Raw genomic sequence first — 10,000 nt, 5'->3', positions numbered from 1 at the left:
GAAAACTGCTAAGAAAAGCACAAAAATGGCGTTTTTAAGAAATGGGTAGCAGAAAGAAAAATTGATGACTCTTCACTAAACTTGAGAAATTGAATTTAAACGGCTTGGGAAGTGTGAAATATCGCCCTCGAGATCTAGATTATAAACAAGTAATCGTATGGGTTCCTCGTGAAATTAAGCCGGATTAATTTCACTCGTGTTTTCAACACGACCCAGTTTTTTATCGAAACTTACTTATGACGACGCACTAGTGAAATTAATAAAGTTTTTAATAAAATTCCCTAATAGCCCTGAATAGTCATTTCTTTAGTTCTTTAATAAAGTTCCTTTCCTTTCCTTTCCTTCCCCTATCGTAAAATTTTGCCAAATATCAGCGTTGAACATTATTTGGGAGTAGAGACATAAATTCCTTAGCCTGCGAATACAGCCGCCTCTCACCGCTCACCGCCGCTTGGGCCGTTCAGCGAGAGAACGGCCCAAGCGGCGGTGAGCGATGAGAGGCGGCTGTATTCGCAGGCTATAAATTCCTTGGGTAACATAAATCTGGAATACGAATTAGCGTACGTTAATTTAAACGGCTTTTTAACAACCCGGCAGGCCCTGGGTTTTTGCATGTTTGCATCGCTAGTAAGCCACTCTGCAGCACGAGTGGTCACTACTTGAATCAGGAGCCCAGCCTGGAGCGTGCAACTTAACTATACTTGTGCAACGGCGTTTTCACAAGTAAGGTTATTTTTAGATTGAATTTCCCGCTAATGAGACTCCCACAGGAGCCCGATGACCAATTACAAGAAATTAAGCTGACGTCATAGGGTCACCGAACCGTAACTGACTTTGTTTTTTGACCTAAATCGCGGGAAGGGCTAGTCTAAAAATAAACCTACTTGTGAAAACGCCGTTTCACAGACGCTGTATGGAAGTTGCACGCTCCGGGTGATGGGCTCCTGCTTGAATACGTTTCTATCCTCTTGAGGTAAATGTAAATAAATAAAGAGATGGCTTAGCTTACGAGCAGGCTCTCCCTTCGCGGCGAGAGAGAGAAAAGAGAGCCCCTCTCTCTTCTCCCTCCGACTCCAGTCCCCTATCTTTCACGCTCGAACCGCGGAGAGCTATAGCCTGCTTGCAAGCTGCTATAGAGATAGCAACCTCGTTCCCAGGGCTCTCTCCTACTCTTCCCCTGGAGCGAGCTGTACTTTTTCGAAGATGATTCGTGGATGCTAGCTCCCACGAGCTAGCTCAGTGGTAAAGCATCTGAACCAGAAATGGAAGGTAACTCTTTCCTCCCCAGAGAATCAAACGCTTTCTGCCCTGAGAAAATGCAGGCATAAAATACGTTGCTTTTGGAATTCGCGACAATTCGCGCTGATCGGAATCGAGAATACATGATCCTCGGCGGAGGAGAGTGGGAAAGTCATGGGCGTTTTCCATTTACCAAGAAATTCCGGAAATTCCGGTTGGGATGAGGAACACTGGAAAATTTCCGGAATAAACGGAACTTCTGAAAAGGTAGTCCTGTTTTTCCCGTTGGAAACTTTCCGATGGAAATGTGTGTTCCATTTACAACTTTGAAGGTCTTACCAGTTCCAGGCTATTCACGGCCACATTTTTAAATTTTGGCGCGTAAAATCGCAATCACTGGGCGGCGAACAGACCTGAGTATGGGCCGGGTCGCACTAGTGCAAAAAGTTGTTTATTTTACAAAAAACTCTGTCATCATATAGTTTTTGGTTGTGCGACCCTTCTCTCCAAAATTCAAAAAACAAGACGCTGTTTTAAAGCGTTTACTCGGAATACCAAATGGCGCAGAAGTAGGGTGAAACATTTTGGACGAGGTAGTTTTTGTGACTACTGCGCATGGCGCGTAGTCACTATTGCCATATCGTGTTAGTTTTTCCGAAAATGAGTATGTAACAATAGAATACACTTCGGAGCCAATCCGCATACGACGAATACCAAAGTTTACTCGGAATACCAAATGGCGCAGAAGTAGGGTGAAACATTTTGGACGAGGTAGTTTTTGTGACTACTGCGCATGGCGCGTAGTCACTATTGCCATATCGTGTTAGTTTTTCCGAAAATGAGTATGTAACAATAGAATACACTTCGGAGCCAATCCGCATACGACGAATACCAAAGTTTGGACTCTGCAAACAGTACGATGAATTGCCGATAGTTCGCGAGGACGAACGTAATGTTCGAGTGCCCCGTGTTCGCAGATGATGATCTGTGAAGAATACGGTTCTGAGGTGAGGTTTTAATTCTTACAACAGTTACTTAACGTAGCTTTCGTATTTTGTTTCTAACCGACCAATTGAGCCCGTTTAAGCGTTTAATGAAGCCGCCGTTTTCGAGATAAACAAAGCTTTGCAGTAGCACGTAATTGTCAAACTATAGATGGTTTCACAGTGAGATCATCAAATTAGCAAGGTCTTCTGAATTGTCATCTATAGGAGGTTGAAGATACCCGAAAAAGTTTTCAGTTCCATGACGTCTTTCGTTTCGAAAATACAGTATTTCGAATTTCCTAATTGTCACGTTACGTAGCTTATCATGGTGACACCATGATACCAAGCTACAGTGGAACCCCATTAATACGGTCATCAACGGGCGAAAAAAATTGGCCGTATTACCGGGGGTTCGGTGAAATTCATGACTAAAGGGCCTTAATGACAAATATCGCATTTGCACTTCCAGAAAAACTTTTCTCTTTAATAAACAACAGGAATGATGTACGTACAGTAATTGTATAAAATACTTGAAACTTCGTACGTTCTGAGCCTAAAATCAAAACAAGAACAGGCCCAGCTTACTATGCTTCTAAAAAACGGAAGCCGCCGTAATTACCTACTGAACCGAAAGACTTAAGTATCACTCGTGTTTTTGATGAAAGCACAAAGACTTAATCCCCTCGCGATTTGCCTTACTGGATTTTACAGTAGTGTCAAGATCATGTTTGGAATGAAAACAGTGAGGAGTGTTGCTGACAGTACTCTGTAACGTAAATCGGCTGTTCGATTACAGCGGTAAAGTCAATGAAATTAACATGTCACAGGTGTTTGGCGCGAGTGGCCGAGTTAACGGGATGAAATTATAGAGGACTCTACTATTTGGGATTTTAAATTGTGGCCGTTGGCCGTACGCGTATTAACGGGTGACCCCATTAACGAGGGTTTTCTATAAGAAAATGTATGGCCGTTAGGCGGGAATCTAAGCAGTTTGAGCCTTTCAAGTACTAGTACATTACGAGATGTGTTCATACATTTTATCTCATGAGCCAAAAGTAAGCGCTTTCAAGGCAAAGGAAAGTCCACTTTGATCCACCTACACAAGTAAAAGTTGTGTGATTTCAACGCTTCGACAAAGAGCTCAGAAACGATGTACCGCATAGATCTGAGAATTGGAGGTGGTGTCTAAATTTGTTTCCCGCAACATTCCAAGTTATTGGCCTTTTTCATCGAACGTTTCGAATTTATTTTTGTTGCGTGACAGTGAAAATGATCGTAAATTTTTTTTCAATGGTCGAAAAACTATCGATATGGAAGCTGTGGTGAATCAATTCCCACAATTCTGCCACGCCTATTCACATGACAGAATATTCTACTTCTTTTCCCCTTGCACATCTCTGGAGTAGTCACATGCGCCTCTCGAGCGCCTATGTTTTAATTTGCCAAGTACGAAACAAAACAAGTAAATGTTTCTGCAGACAGTTGCTCATTCATAACAACGCAGATAATGTACTAGCTGGTGAAAATCGCTTAATGTTTACAATTGCAAATAAATTCAACAGGTGACATAGCTATAGGGGTAGTATGTCTTGGAACTGGTTGTTTGAATGGAAATTACGTGGGAGTTATGTCTATCTTTGCGGGATCTAGTATGTAGCGTGAAATCAGCATGATAAACTGGTTTCAATTGTAATTAATTTGGGTAAGTGAAAAACGGTATTCATCCGCGAAGGTTCCAAATTAAGAGTGTTGTGAATAACGCGGCCGGTGACCTCCAGCTCTAGGTAACTAATGAGAAGGTAAGGTAACTTATGAGAATAAGAGATAATTGGAAGAAAATTGCTAAGAAAAGCAAAAACTCCTATGCCTGGCTGCAATACAAGATCTGCTGCCGCGAGGTAAAAAGAGAAATTCGGCTTGCAGAAAGAGAATATGTAAATCAGCAAATTCAAAATAACAAAAACAATACAAACTGCATATGGAAATCGATCCGTTCGTGCATACCAAAGAAGTCAACTGCTCAGAGAAGCTACAGTAAAGATCATAAAGGCGTGGCTAATGAATTTAATCAATTCTTCTCAAGTGTCGGCGAAAACACGATTAAAAAGATAAAAGAGATGGCAGCCACAGCTGAATGCAACTACACATTAGGCCGAAATTCCTTTCAAGCAAGAATTTACCCGACATCCGAACAATTTTCTTTTACCCCTGTTAAATGCCATCAGGTGGAAGCTATTATTAAGAACATGGCCCCAAACAAAGCCCCTGGGATCGATAAGATACCTGTACGGATAATTAGGGACTGCCTTCAAGCCATTTCGTACCCTCTTACTTCAATAATCAACACCTCACTTTTTACTGCTTGCTTCCCAAATGTGTGGAAAATTGCCGAGGTGAAACCAATACCCAAGGAAGGTGATCACGAAATAGCCAATAATAACAGACCTATATCACTTCTACCTATTCTATCAAAAGTGTGCGAGAGAGTGGCTCACAATCAGCTTATGGAATACCTAACTTCTAAAGGCCGCTTATCTACCAAACAAAGTGGTAACAAAGAGAAACACTCCACCGAAACCTCTGTGATTCAGACCACCGACATGATATTGAGTGCGATTGATAAAAAGCACTTGACGGCGGTAATTCTGCTTGACATGAGCAAGGCCTTTGACAGTATAGATCACAACTTGCTTCTTGTCAAGCTGCAGGACATCGGTGCCTCGCCTTTAGCTTTGCAGTGGTTTCGTAGTTATCTAACCGCTCGCTATCAGGTTGTCACGATTGGGACAGCATCATCGGAACGCCTACACGTGGCCAGTGGAGTGCCTCAGGGGAGTATTTTAGGGCCACTCCTCTTTAACATTTATATGAATGATTTGCCATCAGTTCCACAACATTGTTCTGTCCAGTGTTACGTGGACGACACTAAGCTCTTGCTGTCTTTCCGGCTTCAAGATCAATCACGTATAGTCGCAGAAATAAATCAAGATCTTACAAGAGTACGTAACTGGTGTTTCGATAACCAGTTACTGCTAAACCCTGACAAGACGAAGCTCCTAGTTTGTGGCAGTAAGCATGGGACCGCCAAAACCCGCAACTTCAAGCTTTCGTTCCTTGGAAAACAGCTTGCTCCAGTGGAGGCTGCCAGAGACCTTGGTGTTATATTGGACACAAGTTTAACTTTTGACGATCATGTCACTGCAACTGTCGCTTCTTGTATGTCGCGACTAGGCCAGATAAATCGTGTTAAACATTGTTTTGACAAACGCACTTTAATTATTATTATCAATGCGATAGTTTTTAGTAAACTTTTTTATTGCTCTTCAGTCTGGAGCAATACTTCACAATCTAACATTGCTAAACTCCAAGCTGTTCAGAATTTTGCCTGTAGAATTGTTAGTGGGTCAAAGAAATACGATCATGTTACTCCCATTCTCAAACAACTCAACTGGCTCCCCGTGAAACAACACATGTATTATCGCGATTCAATTATGGCATTTAAATGCATGAATGGCCTTGTTCCGGGGTATCTATCTGATCAGTTCATTAAACGTTCATCAATATCAACACGCAAAACTAGAAACTCACAGCTGTTAAATATACCGTTATTTAAAACCGCAACTGGCCAAAGATCATTTTACTATCGTATGGTATCTCTTTGGAACGCTCTACCTCAAGTAATTAAGTTAAGTCAATCGTTAGCTCAGTTTAAAACCTTGATAAGGAAAAGACTCTTAATGGATAGCTAGCTGAATTTATCCAATACCGCATTAGTATGGCATTTGTTTTTCTTAGCGCATTTTAAATTTTATTAATATAGAATTATTTTATTGTATTTCATTGTTGTATTTGTATTTCACCGAAAAGCCCCTGGGGACGTGAAATAAACGTATGTATGTATGTATGTAACTAACATGAAGATCAAGAAACTATTAAACAATAAAAAGAAAAAATAGACATCGGCAAGATGATGTTCGTACAAAGGACAGCTGAAGCAGAAAGAGACTAAACTCAGCCATAATTTTAACATACCGCTGCTGGAAGTTCTGTACTGGCATGTTGTCAACAGCCAGGATTATCGTAAATATCTTATTCATAACATTTCTAGACGTTTGAATCCAGCATACTCACGTTTAGCTGCATATTGCATTGCGTCATTTGCTATATCGTGGAACATGGGCTTTGAATCAGAAAACGACATTAAACGAGTCAAGCTGAAGCCCCAATGTAGAACCCATCATTTAGTTGATCCACTGCACGTTATAAGTTCCGATTTTCCTATAATTCTGTTAGACGTGAGGCTGTTTCAAGTCTCTCGCTATCTGAAATTCGTTGTTGCAGTTGTTTTGTTAGAGAGGGAGGTCAAATGTATTGCTCGGAGGGGTGTAGTACACTGCTTTTAGCCAATGAAATCACCGCCTCCTAATTCTATTGTCCATTTGCTGCACAGAAAACTAAATTCTTCCCAGAATATAACTCGGATACCTTTCAGGGTATTCCGAGTAATGAGCAGAATGCACTTAATGTTCAAAAATGCCACCACTTAAAATTGGCGAGCTCTAGACCTCGCCACAATGTCACAAAATGTCAAAAAAGCTTTTTAATATGTCAACCATGATGTAAAAAGGATCGAAAACCGCGTTAAAGTGTATTTCAAACCATGATACATTTGGTCTTCGCAATCGCCAACCGCAGGGATTGTTCCGTCTTCTCTGTCTGCCTTGCTTTAACGCCCTTAATATCCAACAATGCCAGTTGAACGTTCAAGTTATGAAGACTGTAGATACAGTGCATTTGAAATAAATTTTCCATTCTAAGCTGCATGCAATTTAAAAGAGAAAAGATTCCAAGAAAAGCGCAAGTTACTTGTCGCGGTTCCATGTTTTGTTTTTGAGCGTCATTGTGTGACTCACGCTTGGTGGGAGATGGATCTTATCTTTCTCTGGTGACACATTGTTTGACACTGTGCGACCCCAAATGTACAAAATAGTGTTTTGCCGGAAAAGGAAATTCGAGTGAAATGTTATCTCAACAAAATCAATTTTGTCCTCTAGTGCGACCCGGCCCTTAATTAAATGGAAAACGTTTTTCACCCGATGGAAATTTCCACTGAAATTTCCGGACATTTTTTGTAAATGGTAAACAACCCACATGTTCAATGATCGCATTTTATTTTTTCCCTGAGTATCCTCAAGTGACCATGGGGAAAATACATTCTTAATACGAAGGGTCATTCATGTTGCAAATCGCGATAGACCGTGTGGCATTGCTCCCTTATATACAGGGGTTAACTTGTACGTGGGTGCAAATTTGCTTTAAAATTTTCCTTATTTTCTAATATCACGTATCCCCTTGCCAAGCCGGGCCAATTCATAACCCTCACGTCACGCATAGCTCGTTTCAGCCGTGACTTAATTCAGCCCGCGTGTATTCAACACAATAGTGCGCGTGAAATCTTTTGGGTTTCAAAGAATTAAAGCTCCCCACAGTCACTCACCTGTAATTTCTCTTGATGCATTAAAATAATCCATAAACACCGGCAGAAAGACTCCAAAGCTAAAAGCGAAGCCTAGCGCTGATATCCAAGTCATGGCAGCGCAAGTGCAGACCAGCCATGACCAGAAACTATCACGTTTGCGAGGAGGACCGGTGGAGCAAAACAACTGTGAAATAGCCATCATTTTCGGGTAAGAAAACTTATATGAAACTACAACCTGCTTAAATATGAACTACTTTGTGTTTTTTGTTTTTTTTGTTTTGTTTTGGACAATTTAGAACGGTCTTCTCAAAATAAATTGAGTTATAAGACTTTGGTTCTGTAAACACATGAGTGCCCTTCAATTGAACTTTGGACTGAAGCAGAATTGTGCCTTTACATGTGTAATAGGAATGAATTAAAGAACTTGAGATGATTTACCTATGATCTGAATAGTTCGGTGTAATGTTTGATTCAATTTTTTGTATGCTTTCAAATAATTATTTTTATCACATATTTTAGTCAGGACTATTCAATCAGCCTGGGGCCGGTTGCTCTAAGCTTGGTTCGCGCTAGCCCGCGTTGATTAACAGGTATCAAAACCTATAGGTTTTCATGGTATTTAACATTGGTTAGCACTAACCATGCTTCGAGCAACCCGGGCCAGGTTGTTACACCAACTGCGAGAGTAACAGAAACTTAACTGAAACCCCCAGAGTGAGTTCCTTGAGGTTAAAGACGTGTTTAAAGAGACAGTCTTAACTGCTCGAAGAATTTAATTTGTTCGGATTTCGAACCTAAAAAAGTGACATGCCCTGCAATTTCAAAGTACAAAATCTTCCTTTAGAAAACAGGATAAAATGTACCTTCCACCATCCTGAGAGATATTCTACAACTCTTCCGGTAATTTTTTGTGATCATTAGTTTACATCTAATTCACGTTGTATAATATGGGTGAGATATCTTGTAACTTGGATCTTTAAGAACAATCTAAAACGTAGAGCTAGTAAAGGAAAAGATATTGTAAAAGAAGAGAACAAACGATTATCCATTTTAGCATTTAATTTAATTTAACACATTAGCTTTAAAAAAAAAGGCCCACCTTCAACCGACAGGCTTTTCGACCGTTTTTTTTTTTTTTTTGTTTATGGAAATGATTTAGATGACTTTTAGCTTTGGCGGGATTTTCATGTATGAAAATTGTTCCTCGGCAAGCAATGCCTGTTACGGCGAGCGACTCTCGAGGGTTAACAACTGAAGAGGTGTCGTGAGCCGGTTTGAGGTGATAAGGACTACTTTACGGGCTTGGCCTCGCGATAAATGCACTCTTGATGTAGAATTATATACTTGATTTATTCTCTTGACATCAATTGCAATATAATCTTGTTTAAGCCGTAAGATATAACAAGGTATAAGCTACTGGAATAGTTAAAAGAAACAACTTGTCTTCATAGATCTACATATTTAGCTCCACGTGGCGATTACGTATTTGATTGAAGAGAAACTAACGAAGCCTTACTTAATATATTTTCCGCTGGTATTCCAAGTAATTAGTTGCGGTGTTTTCATTTCACACCTGCCGCACCCACTATTGTGCATTCTGTTTTTCATGTATGTCAGGGATTGGCCAGTTATTAGTATTTATACCCTCCGCTGTCTCTTGAGTACCATTCACGCTTGCGGTTCCATACAGTTTATTCATCTTTCTGCTTTAAGCCTTTCCCCCCACCCCCCACCTCCCCTTTACTCCAGCTATCGTCATTGCCCTTATCTTACAGGCCGTAGAGACGCTTGTGGCGACTTCTTCCGCTGTTTCAAATGCGGCAAATTTGGACACTGGGCTAAGGACTGCCAATCCTTGTTCTGGCCGGGAAGTTACCAGCCCCTTAGCTACAATTCTTTCCCTGGAATCTCCTACAACAAGCCAACCTCAGGCCAATCAGCTCAACAAAAGCAATGATGATGCCTTGGCGCAGGTACATCAGTTTACACAGGATTACGAACTTGAAAGCTGACATTCATTACGTGTTAAGGGTAATCTGAAGAATAATTTAGTTTTCTGCAGATCTATAGGTGCTCCGGATTTCATTTTGTCTATTATTGAAAATGGCTACAGACTGCCATTCATTAGTTTTCCGTTGGCCGTAAAACTGAAAAATAATAAGTCGGCTTGTATTTATGCTGTTTTTGTGGATCAAGCTGTTCTTGAGCTCCTTAATTCAGACCGGGTGCGTTTGGTTAATGAGCAGCCTTTTGTTGTAAATCCTTTGTCAGTTTCTGAACAACCATGCGGTAAGAA

At 40.7% G+C, this 10,000-nt stretch overlaps 1 pseudogene; it reads right to left on the bottom strand.

Annotated features, from left to right (window-relative positions):
• The window catches only part of LOC138025430 (uncharacterized), a 29,438-nt pseudogene extending 21,469 nt beyond the window's left edge, over positions 1-7,969 (bottom strand).
• Positions 7,970-10,000: the final 2,031 nt, after the last annotated feature.

Source organism: Montipora capricornis, chromosome 12 (assembly GCF_036669925.1).
Source record: "Montipora capricornis isolate CH-2021 chromosome 12, ASM3666992v2, whole genome shotgun sequence".
In the NCBI taxonomy this organism is placed as follows: Eukaryota; Metazoa; Cnidaria; class Anthozoa; order Scleractinia; family Acroporidae; genus Montipora; species Montipora capricornis.
Note: the sequence above shows the minus strand (reverse complement) of the source record. Positions and strands in the feature narration are given on the sequence as shown.